Source organism: Solanum dulcamara, chromosome 8 (assembly GCF_947179165.1).
Source record: "Solanum dulcamara chromosome 8, daSolDulc1.2, whole genome shotgun sequence".
NCBI classification, from domain to species: Eukaryota; Viridiplantae; Streptophyta; class Magnoliopsida; order Solanales; family Solanaceae; genus Solanum; species Solanum dulcamara.
In genome coordinates this window covers 16,036,042-16,063,590 of record NC_077244.1, presented here as the reverse complement: position 1 = coordinate 16,063,590, position 27,549 = coordinate 16,036,042, and the positions used below count along the sequence as shown (strand labels likewise).

At 35.8% G+C, this 27,549-nt stretch overlaps 1 long non-coding RNA gene across 1 annotated transcript; it reads right to left on the bottom strand.

Annotated features, from left to right (window-relative positions):
* Nucleotides 1-938: 938 nt before the first annotated feature.
* On the bottom strand, nucleotides 939-5,317 carry LOC129901268 (uncharacterized). The gene is made up of 3 exons (XR_008769802.1): nucleotides 4,998-5,317; nucleotides 1,532-1,596; nucleotides 939-992 (listed from the first exon to the last, which is right to left on the bottom strand). It is a non-coding gene; the product is annotated as an uncharacterized LOC129901268 (long non-coding RNA).
* Between the last annotated feature and the right edge of the window lie 22,232 nt (nucleotides 5,318-27,549).

Below are 27,549 nucleotides of genomic sequence, written 5' to 3'. Positions count from 1 at the left end.
TTACGAAACTTCTTGAACGTTGTCTCTTTAGAGAAGTTATCTGGCTTCACCCCCTCCAACTCTATCACAAAATCAACCATTTCCTAAAAATATTTTGCTGAAGCAGCCATCTGTAAAGCTGAAATCCGTAAATCTGACCTCAATCCCTTCACAAAGCGGTGAATCAGCTCTTCTGGATTGAAGCAAAGCTGAGTAGCATATCTGGTTAAGGCATGAAACTTGGCCTCATAGGCAGCAATAGACATCCTCCTTTGCTCTATATTCAGGAAATCATCTCTCCTCCTGTACCTCAATGTTCGAGGAATATACTTCTTCATGAAACAGTCAGAAAAAGTTGCCCAAGTCATAGGTGGTGCCTCTACTGGTCGGCACTCAACATGAGACCGCCGCCATATTTTGTCGTCTCCTTGAAATTGGTATGTCACAAACTCAACACTAAATCGCTCTACTATATCCATCTTATAAAGCAGCTAATGACAATCAACAAGGAAATTATAAGCATCCTCAGATTCAGTACCCTTGAAGACCAGGGGTTTCAACTTCAAGAACTTAATAAAGAGATCATGCTGGTCACTAGTCATTACCGGACCTGTAGTCAATCGAGGAAACATGTTTGTTCCCAAGGACGCAATCATGCGGGGAGCCATAACAGTTGTATGTTGAACTCCTGGTATATGAGGTGCTGGGGGAGCTTGTCCCTAATCGGATAACCCACTGAGATAGGTGAGAACCTGGTGGATCATTTCTGGAGTAGGCTGGGGTGGTGCTTGTCTCTCATAAACCTGCTCATCATCTACCTCAACATACTCTCTAGCTACCTTATCAGGCAGTGGAGGGGTCGCTGCTCTTTCCCTGGCTTGTTCAGCTGCCTAGCCCCTGCCCCTAGTGGGCTTTCTCCCACAACCTCTACCACGACTTCTCGTTGCTACTCCTCCTCTAGCTACAGCCCCAACGGCTGACTCAGGTGCTGCTGTTGCTCTAGTTCTAACCATCTGCGAAAATAAAGTGAAGAAGGTCAGATACCAATTTGTATCACCTAGATACTAATTGGATTCAAGTAATATCACGAAAGAAAGAAGAAATGGAGTTTTCCTAAAGTCCCGTAGCCTCTCGAAGAAAAGTAAAAGCATTCCTGTACCGTTCCGCAAGACTATACTAGACTTGTCCTTGTGTGATGATATCAACGAACCTAAAGGTCTGATACCAAGTTTGTCACGATCCAAAATGGCCCATGAGTTGCACCATACTTAACCTCCTAGGTGGGAGAACCAACGATACAAACTCCAACTTATAAAATATGACACTAACGCGGAAGCTCAATTTATAAGAGTAAGAAATAATAAAACCATTAAAGTTTATTAGATACGTGTTTCCAAAACCTGAAAGTCATCACTTCAAGGATATCTAATTCTAAAATACTAATCTGAAAATATCAAACACCAGAATAAATAAATAACATAATGTGTCTGAAAACTAAGGACATCATGCCATGCCCGAGAGAATTCGACACGAGCTAGAACGAATAGCTCACGCTGGAACTTGATGTGCTGGACACTGGCTAGAGCTGAGGTCGAGTCGACGCTGATGGAACAGTCGCTGCACTCCACAAAATAAAATAAAGAAAAATATAAGTAGGGATCAGTACAGAACAACATGTACTGAGTAGGTATCATCGGCCGACTCAAAATAGAAATCAATATGCATAAAGTAATAACGGAAAATCAACCATAACACTTAACAGGTGGAACCAATAAGATCAAGATCAAGTGATAACACAATGAAAAATTTCATAACCAGTTAACAATATCAATAGCACATATGAAGACTCAGGCCTCCACATCATGCTCTTTTGGGAAATGAGTTGTTGAAGATTGGATAGCATTAAGTCATTTTAATTTATTTTCTTTTAATATTACTGTGTCGAAATGTGACACCCGATCCAAATATACTATGCCAGAATGTGACACCCGATCCAAATATACCGTGTCGGAATGTGACACCTGATCCAAATATACCATGTCGGCTTGTGACACCCGATACAAATATAATTATTTAATCATTCTTTATTATTACATTCTACTTCATTAACAATATTTCATCAAAAACTTCTTTATTTAAGGCACCATTTTTGATAGAGCAAGTTCAAGATTATGGATTTCACGATTTCGGAATTTCAGATCAATCACAACGACGTATCAACCATCCAAACCACAATAATTAAATGTATAGTGAACTTCACATATTACTCAATAACTATCAATCACTATTAAGAGTCTATCTATGATATAGAATAAAATCATAACCTACCTCAACCGAAGAACCGAATCAAGCAAGCTAATTCAGCAATGCTTTTTCTTTCTTCAAAGCCTCACATTTTCAATCTATCAAGTATACAATATTCGTAAGCAACAAATCCGTAACACTAATATTATATATATGTTTAACCTAGACCCAACAACTTACCCAACTCTATAATCAATTTCCTAAATCTCAAGCTTAGGGTTAAGTTTTAATTTCTCCAATTATAATTCTAATGATTTTCACATAATATAATATATCCATATTTAATTACATATCTCAATATATCAAAATTATTGTGATAAGAATGTATGAAATCTGCACCCCAAAAGCTAGACACAAAATTAGTTACTGCCAAACTATCCAAAAAAAAGAAAGAAATAATATAGATCACCAAACTTTACACCTAGACTATCATTATTACTTAATCATTGATTCATTAATACAATATATTATAAACCCTCCAATTTACTATAAAACTAAAGTTCCAATTCTTTCTAGTACACCAATATAATATTACTTTATGTACATATATCCTAGAAACTACAAAAATTGGAGTTTACCTGATGCAATATGGTTCCTTTTGTTCTGTGTTTGACGTTGCCGCACAGGTAAGTTTTCTCACTTCGTTCTTTTCTCCTTTCTTTTCTTTTCTAAATATGTACTAAATAGCCCTACTAACTATTTTAATAAATATGGAATAAGTGGTATAAGGTATTAAATATATTATCATTTTAGCTCATTAATTAAATACGTTATTTAAATTCACCCCTCAATTACATAACCATAATTATCGAATAGTCTAAAATACCCATTAAAAATTTACGAAATGAGTCTTTTATAAAATAAAAAGCCCTAGTACTCAAAACGACCTAATGGATCGTTACAGTTTTTCAGCAATTAAACAAAAATTTAACCAATTAAATTTCCCCTGTTCACTTCTACATCTCTCTATTTTGTTGCTTTTTCATTAATTGTCCATGTGGGTGTCCAGAATAAAGCTTATCGATTTGCTTTCTTAGAAGTTTATTTAGTTGGAAATTTTGTTCATTTTGGTGGAGAGTTTTATTGCTTTCTACATTATATTTAAAAGGGAAAGCCTCATAAGTATTCCTCATGTATGAGAAAAACTTATAAATATCTTTTTTTTTATTTTTTAATCTAAAAATATCTCTAACTTATTTTTTTTGCTCAAAAATATCCTTCCTTCACCTTTTGGTATCAAACTTTTTAGTAACAGAGATTAAAGGAAAAAAGATAAAATTTGGCTAATTAATATATTTGACCTAACGATTTATCCTCAATACTAAAGAAAATAATTATTTATTGATTCAAATTATAAGTAGAAGATTTTCTAATAAGATGTCTATTTACTAATTATTTAGTCGAGTAAAAAATATATTGGAGATTATATATTCTAATCAATATTTCGTATGCTTAACAATTGATCCTCAATACTAAAAAGAAATATGTAACTATTTATTGATTCAATTTAAGTAGAATTTCTCTAATCGATTTTAGTCCTTTAGTCGGGTAAAAATTTACTATTTACAAATTTAGTTAAATAATAAAATTACATATTTTTATATGGTAAAAATTTAAAAGATATTAAAATCATAAATATTAGCTATTAAAATTTTAAATTTTACAATTATTATTTTATGTAGTTATTTGATACTAATAATAGCATAAGAGGAAAAGTAATAAAATTCTCCTCATTTAAAGACAAAAAAAGTAACATATATTACTTGAACATTAGTTAAATGTACTAAAAATCATAATAATCAACAACTTATGATTATTTATTAAAAACATTAACTGACTCTCAAAATTTCACATGTGACACATAAATTGAGACAGACGGAGTAATATATATTATTTAAAAATTACGTTTAAGATAATATAAACTATAATAATTAACTATTTAAAATATTTAAAAATCATATAAAAATTTGGGCTCATGCTTGCACGGATTGAGAGGAGCTTGGGATCACGAGGGCTTTTTAGGATTTTTACATGTGAAGCAATTTTGTGGGCCAACTAAATTTAACCCATGCATCACTTTTAAGTGCAGCTATGTTACATAAATTGGGTTAGATGAATAACATATATTATTTGAAAATCACATAAAATAGTATTATAAATTACAATATTAATAACTTAATTTTAAAAAAAAAATATATATATCGAAAAATAATTAACTCTAAAAATTTCACTTGTATCCCATAAATTGAGAGACGGAAAATAGAATGTATTATTTGAAAACTACGTTGAAAATACTATAAATTAAAATAATTAATAACTTAAAATATTTAAAATCGTACAACCCTTTAATTTACTCTCCTAATGTTATTTGCGCCACATAAATTGAGATAGATAAAATAGCAAGTATTGAGTTATGCTTGACACGGGCTCTTTATATCTAGAATATTACTCCTTCATAAAACAGGTTTGGAAGCAGGCAACACTTGGTCAACATGCCTGCTTCCTCACATGCTATGTTGCTCGGACTCGGCACTTTTATCGCCGTATCCGTGTCGACACGAGATCGACATGGGTTTGGATATGAAATTCGTGTCAGATCCGATCAATAGAGATCGTACACATTGACCGAAATTCACGACTACATTAAAAAAAATTGAGATTATGATTTCTCAAGATAACAAAAAGTAGAGATTTGAAGACATGGGATGGCATACCTTCAATATTATGTAGAAAATTTAACTAGTTTCTTTTTCTCTGTTTCAGATGTCTTCAACATTATTTGCTTCGCAGAGTGGTCGACTTGCCTTGCGTGTATGCAGCAGGTGGGAAGGGCTTGAATAGGTCTATAATTTTTCCTATTTCGATTTTCATGGTTGCTGGAAAGAAGAGAGAGTTTAAAGAAATTGGGGAAGATGACTCAGTTTTTTTATTCTTTTGAGAGTTTGTTGCTTTTGGCTTTTGGGTGTGCATTTTGAAACACTGGTATAATGAAGAGGTGGATAGTCACGTGCACATTATTTACAATATTATTTCATCTAAATTTTGTCCTTATTTTTTTAAAAAAACCCCACTAATGACCTACATATACCCAATTGAACTTTTAAATTAAAAAAATTATCATAAGAGTTGCCAAGAATTGGAATGCTTAGTACATTCAAATTCGTCAAATCACTGTTATGAGATTTTTTTTATATAGGGTGAAAATTATTTATCCAATTTTGCTTTAAAAATTAAACTCTCTTCTCAATTTTGAATAATAGATATTCTCCCCCTTTATCCTAATTGACTTTTTAAATTGTTTATCTTACTCTTAACATTATCAATATTTGTCATCTTTTATTTCTTTAAAATCATGACGTTTCTAATTTTTTAATATTTCAAAAAATTATGTAAAAACTAAATATTAATTTCGACATGAGAAAAGAAAAGTGAGAAATACTAAGTGTATATAAGCTAATGAAATTTTCATAATGAAATAAATGATCAACGTAAAAAAAATATTTTTATTACATAATAATAATTAAAACTCCAATATCTATTTATTCAAGTGAAAATAACAAATAATAATACCTTTTTAAGCATATAATAATGTAGGTGATACAAAAATAATTAATAAATATTTTATAATAAATTCCTAAAAGTATTATCTATTTATATTGTAAATAACATTTAATTTATAATTTATAAAATATTCAATTAGTGTCAAGTGTCAACCATAACCTCTTCTAGAGGGGTGAGCTTAAATATACACAAGTGTGTATGTGCATATATATGTTTAATGCATTTATTATTAAAATAACAATCATAAAAAAATATTAAATTTATGACAAATTTATTAAAAAAGAATTATTCTACTTATACTATTAATGAACCTAAATAAAAATCTATAAAAGAAAAATCTATAAATATCTAATAGCAAATGAGTATTATATATAATATAAATAAGTACTAAAGATATGCACAAATACTTCATGTAAGTTTTCAACAATTGAATAGGTACAATGTAATTATACATTTGATTAATTAGGACTAAATATTATAACAAGAAATATACACGATCACAATATAATTAAATATTATAATGCTTATAACATGGTCAAGTAAACTTGGTAGACTATTTGTTTATCTCCATTAGTATAAATTTTAGGTAATTGAATAAGTAGAACGTAACTATACATTTAATTAGGACCAAACATTATAACAAGATAGATACACTATTATAATATAATTAAATAATATAATGCTTATAACATTAATCAGGTAGACTTGCTGGAATATTTGTCTAATTCTGTTAGTATAAGTTTGAATTATTGAATATAGAGTGTAAACATTTGACTGGGACTAAGAATTATAACAAAACCTGCCAAACACAATATGCTCAATCTACTACTTAGTTCTTGAGTTGGGTTTTGAAATTTGACGTTTGGATTTTTTTTTTTTTAAATGGGGGTGGGGGAAGGGGAAAGACGTTTGGGTTTGGGGTTTAGAATTTGGGGTTTGGGTTTGGGGTTTGGAATTTGGGGTTTGGAGAATAATAAGCTATATGAACTACCTAAACTTTATGTAAGTTCGAATAAGTAAAATGTAATTATACATTTGATTTGGTCTAATGACTATAACAAGAAATATACACGATCATAATATAGTTAATCAATATAATAATCAATATCATGTTTGGTAGTCAGTTAAGATGCAAGTTATTCATATATTAAAACCTTATATAAGTACCACATTTGATAGCTAGTTACGATGTTCGGTCTATAATTTAGAAAACTAGCATAACTAATACATATATAAGTTCTAGAGAAATCTATGCATGATAAATGTTGGAGTAATTAATATGTGAATAACTAAATCCTCCATAACTAATACCGATATAAATAAAACATAAATTTCTTCATAACCAATTCATATATAACTAATACCTGCATAACTCTAAATAGCTACCAAATGACCCTTAACATTACATAATTAATAATTATGATTATATAACTTTCAAATAAATCACATTAATCCTCCAAACTTAGTTAAAGAATATTAAAGACTTGTAATGTAATTATTTATATGAACTTAAATGTCAAATCTCCATAAATTAAAGTAATAAATTAATATACTAAACACATTGTAATCATTTAAAATTTATTAAATATAAATTTATAGAATGATTCAATTTATATTAAATTCAAGATATATTAGTCCAAATAAATATTTTGGATTAATAAAATTGAGTCAATTATTTAAGTCCAATAAATATGAATTTAATTAAAAATCCAAATCCATTGATTTGGGCTATAAAGATGTCCCCACTTTGTTAAGTCCGATATCATCTCATCCTAGAGGCCCATTTTCATGCCACGTGTCAAAATTATGTGGCAATTCAAGTCAAATTAAATAAGCCACTAGAATTATGCCATGTGCCAAAGTTATGTGGCAATCCAAGTCAAATTAAATAAGCCACTAGAATTATGTCATGTGTCAAAGTTATGTGGCGATTCAAGTCAAATTAAATAAGCCACTAGAATTATGTCATGTGCCGAAGTTAGGTGGCAATCCAAATCAAATTAAATAAGCCACTAAAATCATGCCACATGTCAAAGTTATGTGGCAAACTAAGTCAAATTAAATAAGCCACTAGAATAATGCCACATGTATATGTGACATGTTCTGACCAATCAAATTAAGCTCTTCACCAAAGAAATCTGATTGTTCAATTTAAACCAACCAATCAAATCGCACCCTCATACCACTCCCTACAACTATAAATAGGGGTCCTCATTATTCTCAGAGGTTTTTTTTTCAAGAACAAGAAGCAAGAAGAGAGCTCGTGGATCAAAGACCGCAAATTCTCTACAAAGCTACAAAGTTCAAGTAATCAAATTCAAGTTCAAGTTCAAGATCAAGTTCAAGATCAAGAACGAAGAAAAATATCAAGAAGATCAAGATCAAGTTACTTGTTCATATTTACTATTCGTCATAATCATACAAGTGTTCGTGATGAATAATTCAAATCCAAATTTGAAGACGAAGATTCAAGATCAAGCTATTCTAGTCCTTGACTCTAAATAAAATTTAAGTTCGTCGTGTTCCATATTATTTAAAGAATATGAGGATTATCATAGAGATTGTAACACGCACTACATTTTGAAATCAAATATTACACTTTGTTACTCTAATTTTCCGGTCTTGATTATTTATTTTTCTGGACTCGAAAATTTGTTGTTTACAAATTTTGGCACGTCCAGTGGGACGATCTCTACCTCTCATCTCTTTACATTGATCATCAAACTTCAAGAATACTTAAATGACATCTAAGAAGTTTGACTCTAGAACTATTATTGCTGTAACAACCCCTAAAATGTTGTATGTCGGTATTTCAATTCTCGACAAAAATAATATAGCCTTTGTATTTTGGGCATAACTTTTCATAGGTTGGTCCAAATTAGGTGATTCAAATTTCTGGGTAATCACAACATCCGTACCTACAACTTTCATGAAGAACATAACTTCAAATTCGGAGTATAAGTAGGTCAAATAAATTAATCTTTGCAAGATATAGTGCTGTGACGGAATTGAGTGTTGATAGAAGAAAATTCATATCTCACTGTAAGTTGCTCCAAATTGGTTGATTCTTGAACGATATGAAACTAGACTTCCATATCTACAATTCTTATGAAGAAACCAAATCCTAATAAGGAATTTATCTTATTCAAACGTAGCTTCGAAAATGAGTATTCTGTTAAAAAGAACTCATCTTACCTACCATGGAAACATCTAGATGCATTTGACATCATGCATGACATAAATTGTCCTCCATTTAACATCATCCATGACATCAATATATTCCATTAAATTTTCAGATTTTTCTTTATAATTATTTTATTTATTGTTAGGTCCCTCTTTCCCACCTATAAATACCCACCTTATTTCCTCATTTTATTCATCAAGCTTTCCTAAGCATTTCTTCTCTCTATATACTTCTTCTCAAATATAGTTTTAGTTTTAGTAGTATAAAAATACTACTCCGGTTATTCTTATACTCCAGGTAGTACACAAAATGCTCCGGCGAGGAGAAAAGGCTAGGGATCCAAGAGTATTCCAATTCGGAGTAAACCTTCGGATTTAAGGTATGTAAGGCTTTCATAGCATTGGATTGAGTTCGTCCATGCGCCCAATATTTAAATTTATTATAATTGAGTTATAGTTGAGTTTTATTCAAATCTTGAATTCTAGATGAATTAATTCTTCTTCTATTGAGTTTGATATATTTATGCATTAATATTATTATTATTGTTATCTCTCATATTATTGGAATTATTGTTCATGGCTACTTTCCCATGAATTCTAATTGATTTGATGTTCATGAATATTTTTACATATGTTTTGAGTAAAGATGTTGGCTTTTTATTATTTTTATTGATAAAAAGAGAGTTATATGAATTAATACTATATATGTATTTTATTGAGTTTTGAAAGAGTAAAAGAGTTGAATTTGAATGAATTTGAGAAAAATGATATTTTGAGCAAGATGTTTTGATGAGATGTAAATGATGTTTTTGGAAGTATAATGATTGATGAACATGAAATGAGATGAGTTTGATGATTTAAATTAAAGTCCAATGAGACTAGATGATGAGTTTAATATGAGCACATATTTTGGGAGTAGTATTGAGCACCGAGTTGGGTAAGAGTTTAATTGACTCAAACCCCAGAACTACGTAGCCAGCGTAGGATGGAGGCTATGCCTCTTAAGTCCCAAAAATAGGACTTTGATGAGTGGATCCAAGATGGTGATGTCCTTTACCCTGGCAAGGTATTGGATGGATGTGGCAACGACATCGCTTCGTTGTATCATCGCTAGCTCATAAGTGATGGTTGTCGGTTAGAGAAACTCCCAACTGAGTAAGCATTGCTTATTACTATTATTTTTATTATTATATTTTAAACTTGCATTACATATTCATGTTGAGATGATGTTGAGTTCTGAGCTGAGTTTTCTTGAGAGGAGTTTCTTGATATCTGTCCTTACCTTCCTGCCATTTTACATACTCGTACATTCCACGTACTGACGTCATTCGACCTGCATCGTTTTATGATGCAGATACAGGTGTTAGAGATCCTCAACAGGCGCATCGTTGAAGATCATTTCTTTTCAGCTATTTGGTGAGTCCTTCTTGTATTCGAAGGAACTCCTTATCCTTTTATTATTGTTGAGTGTGATGTTTCTTTTGAGGTAGCCATGGACATGTCATTGGCACCATCTAAGAGTATTAGAGGCTTCATAGACAGAGTCTGATGATGTAATCGGAGTAGTTCTCCTTAGAAACTACTTCTTCTAAGAATTATATATTTTTCCTTTGATTATGACAATCCCACATTAGTATTATTAAGTCTTCCGCTGATGAACAAATGAGTAATGAGACCAAGTGGTTCTCTCGGAAGCCAGAGATGGTTTCTGAGTGCCGGCCACGCCTAGGGTACCCTCTCGAGGCGTGACAAACTTGGTATCAGAGCACAGAGTTCAAGAGTCCTAGGGTGTCTATGAAGCTGTGTCTAGTAGAGTCTTGTTTATAGGTGTGTCGTGCATCACACTTATAATCAGGAAGCTATAGGACATTAGGAATTATTTCACTTCTTTCATAATCTGAGTTCGTGCGATAGAGTTTAACTCTATAAAAGCTTTCTTTCTAATTCGTGCATTTACACGTTTCAGACATGCCTCCTAAACGTTCAGCTAGTCAGAGGAACGCTCCCAGCACTGAGGTTCCACAGTCAGTGATGCCTCCACGGAGAACTAGGGGCCGACCTGCAAGGTCTACTGAGGTACCCCAAGTACCTACTGTTCAGACCACTCCTACTTCTGAGGATGATTTTCAAGGAGCGATTGCTATGCTCACCCAGTTGGTGGCTGCTCGAAATAGTAGCCAGAGTTCACCAACTCCTAGCTCTAGTTATCAAGAGCCGTCTGCTGCCACGAGGATCAGAGATTTTCTGAGAATGAATCCACCGGTCTTCACGGGTTCTAACATTGATGAAGACCCCCAAAATTTCATTGATGAGATGTGGAAGATACTAAAAGCGATGCATGCTACAGAGATTGAGGGTGTTGAGTTGGTGTCTTATCAACTCAAGGATGTCGCAAATGTCTGGTATAACCAGTGGGAAGAAAGTAGAGGTGAAGATGCAGAGCCTGCTCTTTGGGATGAGTTTGAAAGAGCATTTCTTGATAACTTTTTTCCCCAAGAGCTACGTGAAGCAAAAATTGAGGAGTTTGTGAACCTCAAGCAAGAGAGTATGACTGTGAAAGAATATAGTTTGAAGTTTATTCAATTGTCCAAATATGCCCCAGAAATGATTCCCCATATGAGGTCTAAGATGAGGAAGTTTGTCTCTGGCCTAGGCAAACATGTAAAGAAAGAATGTAAGGCAATGCTAATGATTTCTGACATGGATTTTTCTAGATTGATGGTGTATGCTCAGCAGGTTGAGGATGATAAGAAAAAGGACCGAGAAGAACACCTAAGCAAGAAGGCTAAGTCTGCTGGGCATGAGAATGAGCAGAAGCAAGGGAAGGGTAACAAGTCTTTCTTTCAGAAAAGGTCTTCCAATTATGCACCTTCCCCAACAAATACTTTTACACCTAATACCAGGTATGATCAAAGATCTCTAAGTCACCAAAACTTCCGATCTCAAGGTTCTCAGTCCCAATTAAGTATGGCTCAAGGTTCTAGAGGGAAACCACCATGTGCTAGATGTGGAAGGCTCCATTTAGGAGAGTGTCGTGTGGGCACCAATGCTTGCTACGAATGTGGAAAGATAGGTAACTTCCAGAATGAGTGTCCTTCAAAAAGGCAGGGAGATGGAAGTAGTAGAGCTCAGTTTTCTTCTGCAGCTCCACAGAATAGAGGTAATCATAGAGGTGCAGCTTCAAGTGCAGGTGGGGGAACCAACCGCCTGTATGCTATGGGTAGTCGTCAAGACCAAGAAAACGCACCCGATGTTGTTACTGGTATGCTTCGAGTCCTTTCTTTTGATGTATATGCATTACTTGATCCAGGTGCTACATTATCTTTTGTGACTCCTTACTTGGCTAGTAAATTTGAGATCCTTCCTGAGTGTCTTCTTGAGCCTTTCAGTGTGTCTACTCCTGTTGGTGATTCTATCTTAGCTGAGAGGGTCTATAGAAATTGTACTGTGTCAATCTATCATAGGGATACCATGGCTGACTTAGTTGAGTTGGACATGGTTGATTTTGATGTGATTCTTGGTATGGACTGGCTTTATTCTTGTTATGCTTCGGTTGATTGTAGGACCCGAATTGTCAAGTTTCAATTTCCAAACGAGCCTATCTTAGAGTGGAAGGGGAATTCTGTAGTGCCTAGGGGTAAATTTATTTCCTACCTTAAGGCCAGAAAATTAATCTCTAAGGGATGTATATATCATATAGTTCGAGTCAAAAATATTAATGATCAGACTCCATCTCTTGAGTCAGTTCCCATTGTGAATGAGTTTCCTGAAGTCTTTCCTGAGGATCTACCCGGAATTCCTCCTGATAGAGAGATAAACTTTGGTATTGATATCCTTCCTGATACACAACCTATCTCTATTCCTCCTTATAGGATGGCTCCTGCTGAGTTGAAAGAGTTGAAAGAACAACTGAAAGACCTCCTAGATAAGGGGTTTATTAGGCCAAGTGTCTCACCCTGGGGCGCTCCTGTCCTATTCGTGCGAAAGAAAGATGGGTCCCTTAGAATGTGCATTGATTACCGACAACTAAACAAGGTCACCATTAAAAACAAGTACCCTCTCCCCAGAATAGATGATTTATTTGACCAACTTCAGGGTGCCACATATTTCTCTAAGATAGACCTCAGATCAGGCTATCACCAGTTGAAAGTGAGAGAATGTGACATCCCGAAGACGGCTTTTCGAACCCGCTATGGTCATTTTGAGTTTCTTGTTATGTCCTTTGGATTGACAAATGCTCCAGCAGCTTTTATGGACCTCATGAACCGAGTATTCAAGCCATACCTAGATACGTTTGTAATTGTCTTCATCGATGATATTTTGGTCTACTCTAGAAGTAAGAGTGAGCATGCTAATCACCTTAGGATTGTCCTTCAAACTCTTAAGGAGAAGGAGTTGTATGCTAAGTTTTCAAAGTGTGAGTTTTGGCTTGAATCTGTAGCATTCCTAGGTCATATTATATCTGGGGATGGAATCCAAGTTGATACTCAAAAGATTGAGGCAGTTAAGAACTGGCCCCGACCCACCTCTCCAACCGACATAAGGAGTTTCTTAGGTTTGGCTGGTTACTACAGGAGGTTTGTTGAGGGATTTTCATCCATATCCTCACCATTGACTAAGCTGACTCAAAAAAAGGCTAAGTTTCAATGGTCTGATGCTTGTGAGAAAAGTTTTCAAGAGTTGAAAGCTAGATTGACTACTGCTCCAGTACTATCCCTACCCGAAGGAATGAATGGTTTTGTAATCTATTGTGATGCTTCAAGAGTTGGGTTGGGATGTGTATTGATGCAGAAAGGTAAGGTCATTGCCTATGCCTCCAGGCAGCTTAAGACTCATGAGAGGAACTACCCCACTCATGACCTTGAGTTGGCAGCTGTGGTATTTGCTCTTAAGATTTGGCGTCACTATCTTTATGGTGTACATGTGGATGTGTTCACAGACCATAAGAGCTTACAGTATGTATTCAGCCAGAAGGAGCTGAATTTGAGGCAAAGGAGATGGCTAGAGTTGCTCAAGGATTATGACATGAGCATTCTCTACCACCCAGGTAAAGCAAATGTAGTTGCTGATGCTCTTAGCAGGTTATCTATGGGGAGTACAACTCATGTGGAAGAGGAAAAGAAGGAGTTGGCAAAGGAAGTGCATAGACTTACACGTTTGGGAGTTCAACTTATTGACTCTAGTGAGGGTGGTACAATAGTACGAAATGGAGCCGAATCATCTCTAGTTGCAGAGGTGAAAGAAAAGCAAGATTAGGACCCTATTCTTCTTCAACTGAAGGATGAGGTTCACAAGCAGAAGGTAATGGCTTTTGCCAAAGGGGGAGATGGAGTGTTGAGATATCAAGAAAGATTATGTGTTCCAAGTGTTGATAGTATTAGGGAGAGAATCATGAAAGAAGCCCATAATTCTAAGTATTCCATCCATCCAGGTTCAACAAAGATGTATCATGACTTGAAAGAAGTATACTGGTGGAGTGGAATGAAGAGAGATATAACAGAGTTTGTGTCCAAGTGCCCAAATTGCCAACAAGTTAAAGTTGAGCACCAAAGGCCTTGTAGAGTGGCTCAGAATATAGAGATACCGGAATGGAAGTGGGAAATGATCAATATGGACTTCATTACCGGTTTACCACGAACCCGCAAACAATATGACTCTATTTGGGTGATTGTGGATAGGATGACCAAATTGGCCCATTTCTTGCCGGGTAAGACTACGAACACTGCAGAGGATTATGCCAAACTGTATCTTAGAGAGATTGTTAGACTGCATGGAGTTCCTTTGTCTATCATCTCTGATAGGGGAGCTCAATTTACTGCTCAGTTTTGGAAATCATTTCAGAAGGGCTTGGGTTCAAGAGTGAACCTTAGTACTGCTTTTCATCCGCAAACAGATGGCCAGGCAGAGCGTACGATACAGACTTTGGAGGATATGTTAAGAGCCTGTGTTATTGACTTCAAAGGTAATTGGGATGATCATTTACCTCTTATTGAGTTTGCATACAATAATAGTTTCCATTCGAGTATTCAAATGGCTCCTTATGAAGCTCTGTATGGGAGGAGATGTAGATCACCAATTGGTTGGTTTGAAGTTGGTGAAGCTGAGTTGATTGGACCAGACTTGGTTCACCAAGCTATGGAGAAGGTGAAAACCATACAAGAGAGGTTGAGGACTGCTCAAAGTCGCCAAAAATCCTACACTGATGTTAGAAGAAGAGATTTAGAGTTCGAAGTGTACGATTGGGTATACTTGAAAGTTTCACCCATGAAGGGTGTGATGAGATTTGGAAAGAAAGGGAAGCTTAGTCCCCGCTACATTGGTCCTTATCAGATTATGAGGAGGGTAGGTAACGTAGCCTATGAATTGGAGTTGCCTCCAGAATTAGCTGCTATTCATCCCGTGTTTCACATTTCTATGCTTAAGAAGTGTTTGGGAGATCCTTCACTTGTTGTCCCAGCTGAGAGCATTGGGGTGAAAGAGAGTTTGAGTTATGAAGAGATTCCAGTTCAAATTCTTGATCGTCAGGTTCGCAAATTAAGAACTAAGGAAGTGGCATCTGTCAAAGTCCTATGGCGAAATCAATTTGTTGAAGAGGCTACATGGGAAGCTGAAGAAGATATGAAGGCTAACTATCCTCATCTATTTATGCCTTCTGATGACGATATTCAAGGTAATATTCCTTACTTCTACCTTTGAGTCGATGTTTATTCTTGAGTTTGAGTCATTAACCATTTGAGTATCGGAGTTGATGTATTGATGATATTCATTCTTTATGTATCCTATTTTCATCTTCATTCGAGGACGAATGATCCCAAGGGGGAGATATTGTAACAACCCCTAAAATGTTGTATGTCGGTATTTCAATTCTCGACAAAAATAATACAGCCTTTGTATTTTGGGCATAACTTTTCATAGGTTGGTCCAAATTAGGTGATTCAAATTTCTGGGTAATCACAACATCCTTACCTACAACTTTCATGAAGAACATAACTTCAAATTCGGAGTATAAGTAGGTCAAATAAATTAATCTTTGCAAGATATAGTGCTGTGACGGAATTGAGTGTTGATAGAAGAAAATTCATATCTCACTGTAGGTTGCTCCAAATTGGTTGATTCTTGAACGATATGAAACTAGACTTCCATATCTACAATTCTTATGAAGAAACCAAATCCTAATAAGAAATTTATCTTATTCAAACGTAGCTTCGAAAATGAGTATTCTGTTAAAAAGAACTCATCTTACCTACCATGGAAACATCTAGATGCATTTGACATCATGCATGACATAAATTGTCCTCCATTTAACATCATCCATGACATCAATATATTCCATTAAATTTTCAGATTTTTCTTTATAATTATTTTATTTATTGTTAGGTCCCTCTTTCCCACCTATAAATACCCACCTTATTTCCTCATTTTATTCATCAAGCTTTCCTAAGCATTTCTTCTCTCTATATACTTCTTCTCAAATATAGTTTTAGTTTTAGTAGTATAAAAATACTACTCCGGTTATTCTTATACTCCAGGTAATACACAAAACGCTCCGGCGAGGAGAAAAGGCTAGGGATCCAAGAGTATTCCAATTCGGAGTAAACCTTCGGATTTAAGGTATGTAAGGCTTTCATAGCATTGGATTGAGTTCGTCCATGCGCCCAATATTTAAATTTATTATAATTGAGTTATAGTTGAGTTTTATTCAAATCTTGAATTCTAGATGAATTAATTCTTCTTCTATTGAGTTTGATATATTTATGCATTAATATTATTATTATTGTTATCTCTCATATTATTGGAATTATTGTTCATGGCTACTTTCCCATGAATTCTAATTGATTTGATGTTCATGAATATTTTTACATATGTTTTGAGTAAAGATGTTGGCTTTTTATTATTTTTATTGATAAAAAGAGAGTTATATGAATTAATACTATATATGTATTTTATTGAGTTTTGAAAGAGTAAAAGAGTTGAATTTGAATGAATTTGAGAAAAATGATATTTTGAGCAAGATGTTTTGATGAGATGTAAATGATGTTTTTGGTAGTATAATGATTGATGAACATGAAATGAGATGAGTTTGATGATTTAAATTAAAGTCCAATGAGACTAGATGATGAGTTTAATATGAGCACATATTTTGGGAGTAGTATTGAGCACCGAGTTGGGTAAGAGTTTAATTGACTCAAACCCCAGAACTACGTAGCCAGCGTAGGATGGAGGCTATGCCTCTTAAGTCCCAAAAAGAGGACTTTGATGAGTGGATCCAAGATGGTGATGTCCTTTACCCTGGCAAGGTATTGGATGGATGTGGCAACGACATCGCTTCGTTGTATCATCGCTAGCTCATAAGTGATGGTTGTCGGTTAGAGAAACTCCCAACTGAGTAAGCATTGCTTATTACTATTATTTTTATTATTATATTTTAAACTTGCATTACATATTCATGTTGAGATGATGTTGAGTTCTGAGCTGAGTTTTCTTGAGAGGAGTTTCTTGATATCTGTCCTTACCTTCCTGCCATTTTACATACTCGTACATTCCACGTACTGACGTCATTCGACCTGCATCATTTTATGATGCAGATACAGGTGTTAGAGATCCTCAACAGGCGCATCGTTGAAGATCATTTCTTTTCAGCTATTTGGTGAGTCCTTCTTGTATTCGAAGGAACTCCTTATCCTTTTATTATTGTTGAGTGTGATGTTTCTTTTGAGGTAGCCATGGACATGTCATTGGCACCATCTAAGAGTATTAGAGGCTTCATAGACAGAGTCTGATGATGTAATCGGAGTAGTTCTCCTTAGAAACTACTTCTTCTAAGAATTATATATTTTTCCTTTGATTATGACAATCCCACATTAGTATTATTAAGTCTTCCGCTGATGAACAAATGAGTAATGAGACCAAGTGGTTCTCTCGGAAGCCAGAGATGGTTTCTGAGTGCCGGCCACGCCTAGGATACCCTCTCGGGGCGTGACAATTGCTAAGGCTACTGATTCCAAGTTTTCCTCTGAGGTGGAGAACATACTGGATGCAACTATGGGGAGTTTGGGATCCATCACTAGGAATCGAGCAAACTTACTAGGACAACAAGCACTCCAAGTGCTGTCCGCATTGATTCCTATTTTTGATCCTTCATCTTCAAAAGGGGCAAGATTCTTTCCGAACGAATTAGAATAAAGAGAGAATATAGCTAATATTGTTGAAAAGATGTTGGCTCTAGTCCTTTTAACACAAGAAATTGCACTATTCAAGATGAAGATGATGTCTTGATCACTAGATCTACCCCAGTCACTCCACGTTACTTGTTTAAGACAAATTTTAGTTTGAGGGAAAATCCATGCTTTGCTCCATCATCCATAACGGCCATACAATCGATGATGACTAATGCCTCAACTGTTGAAGAACAACTGGCGAGTTTGACAAAGGCAATTGAAGGTCTAATAAAATATGGCAAGATCAGGATAATCGAATTGTCAATTTGACAGACATAGTTGAAAATGTTATGGAGGGGGACTCAAGTCATGCACCTGGAAAACGTCCGATGATACAAGAAAAGGGAGATTCAGTTACAAAGCAAATAAATGTGGGTGATGAGCTGCAAGTATCTGCTGAAGGAGGAATCCCCATTCATCACTGAAGGACTTAATTATGGGAACTATCAAGGATAAGTATGATGTATCTTCAAAGTCATTATTTACGTATGCAAAGCCATACACTTCAAGAATCGATGTTTTGAAGATGCCTGCAGGTTATCAACCTCTAAAATTTCAATAATTTGACGGAAAGGGAAATCCAAAGCAACACATTGCCCATTTTGTCGAAACTTACAATAATGCTGGAACATATGGAGATTATCTGATCAAGCAATTTGTGCGCTCCTTACAAGGAAATGCCTTTGACTAGTATACGGATCTCGAGGCTAACTCTATTGATAGTTGGGAATAACTTGAGCATGAATTTCTCAATCATTTCTATAGCACAAGGCGTATCGTGAGTATGGTTAAACTCACAAATACACGTCAATGGGAAGATGAACCTGTCATTGAGTTCATCAACCGATGGATAAATGCAAGCCTCAATTATAAGGATTGGCTTAGTGAAACTTTTGGAATAGAAATGTATATTCAAGGAATGTATTGGGGACTTCATTATATCCTACAGGGTATTAAACCCAAATCATTTGAGGAACTAGCCATACGTGCTCATGATATGGAGTTGAGCATGTCTGCAAATGGGATTGAAGGACCACTTATTTATGGGCCTCGCAAGGGAAAAGACAAAATGGAGGTAAAGAAAAAGGGAAAATTAGCACCTAAGTTTGAAAATAAGGAGTCGATGAATGTTAATGCCGTACCTTTGAAAGTGGCTACAAATCTAAGCAAGAATCAAAGGGTGAAGACCACGACTTTTCAGAATAACGCTAGTAGAAAGCTGACTTTGAAGGAAATGCAGGCAAAAGAGTATCCTTTCTTGGACTCAGATGTTCTAGTAATTTTTGAAGAGCTTCTGGCATTAAAACTCTTTGAGCTACCTGAAATGAAGCGTCTAGATGAGGCTGGGAGGACAAATGACTATAAATATCACCGTTTGATGGGCCATCCTATCAAAAAGTGTTTTATCTTTAAGGAAAAGATTATGGACTTGGCCCGTGAAGGAAAGATATTGCTTGAAGACGAGAAAGAGAGTTCAAATTAAGTCTCTATCACCATCAAAAATGATTAAATTTGGTGACTTCAAACCAATAGATGTTAACGCATCACCGCTTGTTCCTTTGATGAATAAAGTAATAAGGGAAGATAAACCTCTACAGGAAAACCAATCTTGCGGTGCTTATACTAATGATGAAGGATGGATTTTAGTGACACGATGAAGACGTTGTAAAACGAGCTTGCAAAGAGAACCAAGTAATCAAGTGACAAGAGAAAAGATGAAAAAACTACCTAAAACTCAAAGGGTAAAGAAGAATGTGAAGAAGTCAAGAGTTGAGGGAAGTTACTATCAAAAGCAACGTCCTTCGATGACATTAGAGGAATTCTTGCCAAGTTGGTTTCATAAAAAGATTTCTCATTGTGACACAAGGCCTCGTGTTGTAACATTGATAAAGAAGAGACAATGGGAGAAAGCTCATCGCCATCATTACCTCCATTACATGAAGGACCTATAAAGCCTCACTCTGAAGAAGTGGACACTTGTGATGCAAAGTTTACATTCACTAATGATGATCTTTTATTGGGTGAAGTATTGCATTATCATCCTTTATATATGGTAGGTTTTGGGCGTGGACATAAAGTAAATAGGATCATGGTGGATGATGGATCTAGGGTCAATATTCTCCTTATTCGTACTATGAGGGAACTTGGAATTCTGATAAATAAACTGTCTGAAAGTCGTCTAATGATTCAAGGATTTAACCAAGGGGGCAGAGAGCCATTGGTGCTGTCAAATTAGATATAAAGATGGGAGATATACGTTAGAGTGCATGTATGCATGTTATTGACTCAAAGACCTCGTATAATATCTTGTTAGGAAGGCCATGGATACATGAGAACAAAGTGGTGCCGTCCACCTACCATCAATATTTCAAATACTTTGAATATGGGGTTTAAAAGAAGGTAGTTACTGATGATGAACCTTTCACCGAGACAGAAGCGCACTTTGCTGATGCAAAATTCTACTTAAAGAATCATGTTACAAAAGAAGTCAAAGTTGATAATGCGATGCTTGCTGACATTACAAAAAAGGTTGATGTAGCACCTAATAATGCGAGGGTCATGATTGAAAAGAGTAAAATGCTTTCAGATATGAGTAAAGTACTTAAGATAAGTGAGAGATCTTCAAGTAAGAGAATGATTCCTATTTCTCACTATGTCCCAAAGACAAACAAAGTCAAGATCCTACCCTCTGAGTTGCAGAGTAGGAAGTTGACATTTCCTATCAAGCAAATTGATGCAATCAAATTACCTTCAAAAATAATACAAGGATTTGTCAGACCATCGAATCATGATTCACATGAATCACTTCCTAAAAAGCGTACAAATAAGGGTTTTGACTCGAATGCATATAAGTTATTGGTGAAAGCAGGATACAATCCCAATGAAGCTTCTAAAGTAGGGAAGCTTCCAAATGAAGTTATTGAAAGGGAAAATCATGGCCTAAATCTGACTCAAAGGATGATGATAGAGAGAGGGTATGATGTCAAGCAATCGCGCGAAGGCTTGGGTTACAAACAACCGTCACTTGTCTGAATCTCTATAAAAAGGATGAGTATCAACTACATTACCCATGTGGAAGAACCGATGATGTTCAACAAGAAGCCTTCTGTATATTTGATCGACTTAGTAGCATGACTCCTAATTTTCTGCATCTGATTGGCTAATAGAATCAACTCTAAAAACTTCAGTATTTGATCGATTGGGACCAATGAAGAAGAAATACAAGCGCCAAGGAAATTATAGAACAATGGAAGAACGGGTACATGCTCGGGATCATAATTCACCCAAGAATTGGCCCAGTTTGATCCCTTCTAGAATGAGGCGAGAAACAAAACTTGTAGTTTCATATGGAGATGTCCTGAGAGCAAGAACTCATACCATAGTTCACACTAGGGAGCGAGATGAAGATGAAGAAAGTGTGGAATCATCAAATCACATCACAATTTGTGATGAAGAAAGTACTCCACTATATGCAAAAATTGAGGATGGGTTTGTTGATATTCATGCATGCCATCACATATCTTTTAATGATGGTGATTCTCAAGAAGATGAAGATGCTGAAGATGTGCCACCTGAACTCGAAAAAGGGATAAAGAATACTGTTGATGTATTGAATAAAGTAAATCTTGGGGTTGATGATGATATAAGGCCTACATATGTAAGTGTTTCACTAGATGATGATGAAGAGAAGAAATATATTAAGCTGCTTATGGAATTTAGGGATGTATTTGCTTGGAGTTATAAAGAGATGCCAGGATTAGACCCTATAGTTGCAGTTCATCGTGTTGCTGTGAAACGAGGCACTCGTCCTGTTAAACAAGCGCGACATCACTTTAGACCTGAACTGGTTCCTTTGATCAAAACTAAAGTTAACAAGCTTATTGAAGCAAGTTTCATTCGTGAAGTCAAATATCCTACATGGATTTCAAGCATTGTACCTGTAAGAAAGAAGAATGGCCAAATACGAGTTTGTGTTGACTTTAGAGATCTTAATAATGCATGCCCTAAGGATGAATTTTCTCTTCCAATCCCTGAGCTTTTGATTGATGCTACAACTGGATACAAGGCAATGTCTTTCATGGATGGTTCATTTAGATACAATCAAATTCTCATGGCACCAAGCGATAAAGAACTTACTGTATTTCGCTCTCCTAAAAGTATATATTGCTACAAAATAATGCCATTTGGTTTAAAAAATACTGGAGCCACTTATCAATGAGCCATGCAGAATATTTTTGATGACCTGCTTCATAAAAATGTTGAGTGTTATATCGATGACTTAGTGGTGAAATCAAAGAAGAGTGATGACCACTTGTAAGATTTAAGAATGGTGTTTGAACGACTTTGAAGATACCAACTCAAAATGAACCTTTTAAAATGTGCCTTTGGAGTTATTTTGGGAAAGTTTCTCGGTTTTATTGTTCGACATCGAGGAATTGAGATTGACCAAGATAAGATAGATGCTATTTTGAAGATGCCTGAGCCAAAAAATATTCATGAGTTGAAAAGCTTATAAGGAAAATTAGCATATTTTAGGAGGTTTATCTCAAATCTGGCTGGGAGATGTCAACCATTCAGTCGCCTTATGAAGAAAGATGTTCCTTTTGAATAGGACCAAGCCTATACCAATGCTTTTGAGAACATAAAGTCTTATCTGATGAAACCTCCAGTACTTGTAGCTCCTATACCTGGAAAACCATTGATTTTATACATTGCAGCACAAGAAAGGTCAGTAGGAGCACTTCTCGCATAAAAAAATAATGAAGGGAAAGAAAATGCCCTACATTACTTGAGTAGGATGATGACACAAAACAAGATCAAGTATTCACCTATTGAGAAGTTATGTCTGGCACTCGTGTTCTCGATTCAGAAGATGAAGCATTACTTCCAAGCTCATATTGTGCAACTTGTCTCTAAAGCGAATCCTATCAAGTTTGTCATGTCCAAGCTTGTCTTAAGTGATAGACTAGAAAGGTGGTACCTCTAGTTTCAACAATTTGAAATTGTGTATATATCTCAGAAGGCAGTAAAAGGACAAGTGCTAGCAGATTTCTTGGCCAATCATCCAATTCTGAATGATTGGGAGTTATCTGATGAATTACCTGATGAAGACGCAATGCTAGTGGAAATTCAGCTACCTTGGAATATGTATTTTGATGGTGCTGCACATTGTGAAGGATTTGGCGCCGGAGTGGTATTTTTCACTTCCCATGGAGAGGTTTTGCCGTACTCCTTCACTCTAACACAACACTGCTCCAATAATGTTGCTTAATATCAAGTACTCTTACTTGGGCTTGAGATGACCATTGATATGAAACAATTGCAACTATAAGTTTTTGGGGATTCCAAGTTGGTGATCAATCAAGTCTTGGGTAATTATGAAGTAAAGAAGCCTGAGTTAATCCCATACTGCAATTGCGCTCAAAAGATAATAGGGTGGTTTGGAGAGGTGACTATTCAACATGTCCCAAGAAAGGAAAATAAAAAGTCTGATGCATTAGTAGCTTTAGCTTTTGCATTAGTATCTCTTGATGAAATGCAAGTTGTGGTTTGCCAAAGATGGATAACTCCGCCTCTAGATGAGCATGAAGAAGAATTTCGACAAGTTATCGCCACTTCGGAAGCTGAAATTGATGATTGGCGACAACCAATAATAGATTATTTGTGTTATGGAATATTGCCAGAAAACCTTCGAAGAAAAAAAAATCCGATGATGAGCCCCTCATTTTTTTTATTATAAAAATACACTTTACAGGCGGTCGTTCGATGGAGTTCTCTTACGATGTTTGGGTGCAGATGAATCTACTTAAGCTATGCAAGAAGTACATTCTGGAGTATGTGGAGCGCATCAATCTAGGCCAAAACTTTATTTTCACATAAAAAGGATGGGACATTACTGGCAAAACATGGTGAAAGATTGCCTGGATTACATTCGAAGATGTAAAGCTTTCCAATTCCATGCGAATTTTATAAATCAACCCCCAGAAGTATTGTACCCAACTATTGCCTCATGGACATTTGAAGCTTGGGGTTTGGATGTTGTTGGACCATTGCCTAAGTCCTCTTGTGGACATTTGTACATCCTGGCTACAACTGACTACTTCTCAAAATGGGCAGAAGATGTTTCTCTTAGAGAAGTAAAGAAAGAGAATGTCGCCAACTTCATTCGAGTCAATATTATCTACCATTTTGGTATTCCTTGATACATATTGACAAATAATGGCAAGCCATTTGATAACAAGTTAATGACGAAGATATGTGATCTTTTTGGCTTCAACAACGCAATTCCTCTATGTATTATGCGACTGCTAATGGTCTCGCTGAAGCATTTAACAAGACACTCTGCAACTTGTTGAAAAAAGTTATTTCCAAGTCTAAGAGAGATTGGCATGAAAGAATTGAAGAGGCTCTTTGGGCATATAGAACTACGTATCGCACGCCAACACAAGCAACTCCCTATTCTCTTGTTTATGGAGTTGAAGCAGTTCTTCTACTTGAGCATCAAATCCCGTCATTGCGCCTTGCCATTCAAGAAGGACTCACTGATGAAGAAAATGCTCGGTTACGCTTTGAAGAATTGGAGGCTCTTGATGAAAAAAGACTAGAGGCCCAACAAAGTTTGGAATGTTATCAAGCACGTCTAGCTCGATCTTTTAATAAGAAGGTTAATCTTAGATGCTTCCAAGTGGGTGATCAAGTTCTGGTTGTAAGAAGGCCCATTATTACTTCTTGTCAGTCTGGAAGCAAGTTCTCCGCTAAATGGGATGGACCATATATGGTACAAGAAGTATACTCAAGTGGTGCTTACAAACTGGTTGAATGAAAAGGATTGCGCATTGACCCCATTAACGGAAAGTTCATAAAGAGATACTATCCCTGAAGAAAAGAAACACACTCCTTAAGGTATGAGTATAAACTGCATGTTACTCCTGGCCCGCAAGAGTATAAACTGTGCACGGCATCATCATTGTAAAAAAAAATGTCCGCTAGGTTGAAAATCTCAAAAGAGGCGGCCTAGGCAAAAATTAGGACACAAAAATAATAATAAAAAAAAAATCACTCTTTCAGAACTACGTTATGACTTGATATTCTTCACTGAGGTACGTAGGTGCTTGGATTACATTCTGAGTTCAGTCGCATGAGTATCCAAAGAACTCATAGTCTCTCTTGACCCTCTTCACTGTAATTCATGAGTACATCCTAAGTTTAGTCTCATAAGTTCAAAAGAAATGGGGCACGCTATTATTTGAGTATTATAATGTTCTCGTAGATTGTCATATATAATGTGTGAATTAGAGAGGGCCAATCAAGACAGAATTTGAATTGACTTCAAAGAAATATTCGTACAAATCCATAAAGCTATTAGCTGTGATTATTGTACATGTTGTAGTTCTTTGAATCTTCTTTTCGACTTCTCTACACTGAGATATGAATATATTTTTTTAATAAGATCATGCAAATATGAATCTATCAGTATTTCTGTATGTGAAATTCATTTTTGAAGTTTGTTTAGAATGATCCTAAGGGACTCGATGTTACACCCCGCACTCTTGAGCTCGGAACGTCTTCTTAAGTTCCTTAGACACTATCATGTGAGCCGGATAAGCTACGACACAATCAAACAACTCTAAGGAAAGAAGATTGTGATACCTCGCGAGAAGGGAGGTTGGAGATAGAGTCATAAGAATCCGGAAAGAGTTGGAGGCTAAGAAATGAGTCGTAGGACTCGATTTACCTACGTAAGACACTAATTAAAGAGTCTTATACACTTAAGTTTCTTAAGGATATATCAAGCTTACGTAGTACGGATTACTTAGGATCTTAAAGTGAGACGAAATTACGAACCCGCGAGGAAGGGAAAAAGACGACGCGTGGCAGCCAATGGAGGAGCGACACGTGGAAGCACCTCGAGCAAGCAGGTGATGCACCTACTTAGGGTCAAGTAGGTGATGCAGCTGCTTGGGGGAGGTAGACCCCGCTGCCACATGTCAGCCCCTAATTGGCAGCATGACACGGTGGCCAATCATGGCTTGACACGTGCCATCCTTAGGGGCTGACACGTGTCACCCCTTGGGACCACCTATATAAGTTGATATGTATCCAAAAATCTTCAGTTCATTCACAAATTTCCAGCAGCAACATGAGAAAAGAAAACCCTAAGAGGTAAGGAGAAAATTGCGACGGCTTGGGAGAAAAATAAGGTAAGTTCCGATTTCATTCCGTAAATTAATTATATAGCGTATACCACGATGATATGGAAGTATTAGTAGTATAAAATTAGAGTTTGGGGCAGCAAAAAACGGACAGCAAGCTGCCACGACGTTACAGCACGCTGAAAAACAGTTCCGAGGCGCGATTTTGGCGAGTTCTAGCCAATTTCGGGAAAGGTAAGTTCTTCCCCTCTAATTTGAAGTTTATGATGTTAAATTAGGGTGTATTACACACCTTAGGGGCTGCTGGAAGTTGGGGAAAAGTGTTGAAAAGTTTGGCGTTCGAAATTAACGAATTTAGAATCGCTATAGTTAAGTTGTTGTCGAAATAAGGTGTTGTGCGCGTGGGGGCTGCTGCTGGTTGTGTTGTGGCGTGTTGCAGGGTATAAAAGTTCTCTAAATGAGGTGTGGGAGATTCTGGTTGCAGCCACATGACTCTCTGCTTTGCAATTAAAGAATTCGCGAAAGAAAGATTAAAAACTCTAGTTTTGGTATCTTAGTTTCGAGTGAATTGTTGGGGGTTTATATTGTGTAATTTTGGTCGTAACATGTATATGTATGGGCTTATGGTTGCATTGTTGGTTGGATGAAGGTTCTAAGTACATGGTTGGGAATTCGGATAGGGCACATTATAGGGGAGGTGCTGCCCGATTTTCGTTAACATCTTAACTAGTTAAGGACTAGTCGAGAAGGCGAGCGAAGGGATGAATGTTATGAATACTCGTGGGTAGTCTAAGTTGCTGAAAAGTACAAGTTTTTTAATACTTACATTACTTCCATGTTAAATAGGTTTCGAGGACAACGATGTGGACGTGATTAAGAGAAGTCCATACAAGGTATGTGAAGCTTTCTTTTGGCGTGTTTGTGGAATAAGTATGTAGAGTTATTCTTCTTTTCTTTTGGCATGTCTTAGATATAGGCTATAAATGATATGTATATGATATTTGGGATTTAATCCATTCGTAAAGCCCTGAGTATGAGTTGAGACTCTCATTTACTTCTGGATATTAGAACTTCTGCAATAGCTGAGTTATTGCCTTTAAGTCTTCTATGTAATGAAAATTAGTACATGTAAGGCCCATTTCTCCTTTCCT